Source organism: Oryzias melastigma, unplaced genomic scaffold (assembly GCF_002922805.2).
Source record: "Oryzias melastigma strain HK-1 unplaced genomic scaffold, ASM292280v2 sc01574, whole genome shotgun sequence".
Taxonomy (NCBI): domain Eukaryota; kingdom Metazoa; phylum Chordata; class Actinopteri; order Beloniformes; family Adrianichthyidae; genus Oryzias; species Oryzias melastigma.
This window is the reverse complement of record NW_023418156.1, coordinates 1-509: the sequence shown is the minus strand read 5'-3', so window position 1 is coordinate 509 and position 509 is coordinate 1. Positions and strand designations below refer to the sequence as shown.

At 38.1% G+C, this 509-nt stretch overlaps 1 long non-coding RNA gene across 1 annotated transcript; it reads left to right on the top strand.

The window, feature by feature from the left end:
* Positions 1-456, top strand: LOC112141773. Its single transcript, XR_002918454.2, has 4 exons — positions 1-30; positions 131-196; positions 270-341; positions 416-456. It is a non-coding gene; the product is annotated as an uncharacterized LOC112141773 (long non-coding RNA).
* The last annotated feature ends 53 nt before the right edge of the window (positions 457-509 follow it).

The following is a 509-nucleotide window of genomic DNA, read 5'->3' as shown; positions in this document are numbered from 1 at the left end:
TTTTCATTCTGGCTGTTTGCTTCAGCAATGGTATGGTCATTTAATAATTTTATAAAACAATGAAATTTAAGCCTGAAGTTATAAATGTTGATGGGGCAGTGTCTAATTTTTGGTAAATGTTTCTTTAAAGCTTTAAGCTTGCCAGTTGCAAGACAAAGCCAGAATGCTGATGATGAACTGCTGGTGAAAGACAATAGTGAGGAAAATGACACTTGTTGTTCTATACTAGAGAATCTCGTAGTAATTCTGTTCTTCTGTACCCTCTCCAGAAATCCTTTCTTTAAGTGGCAGCCTTGGCCTTTTGCAGTCAATGGATTCCAGTTTGAATAAAATTGAAGAAGGTAAAGAAACTATACATGATATTACTTTAATAACTGGAATGAAGCAATAAGAAAATGAATTTGTTTTCTTCTAGTAAAACTGGAAACCAATGAGGTAGAAGCTGAGGCATCACTTGCGAAGCCTGTGTCCGACGCCGCCAGCAACCAGACTGTGTCCGACGCCGCCAG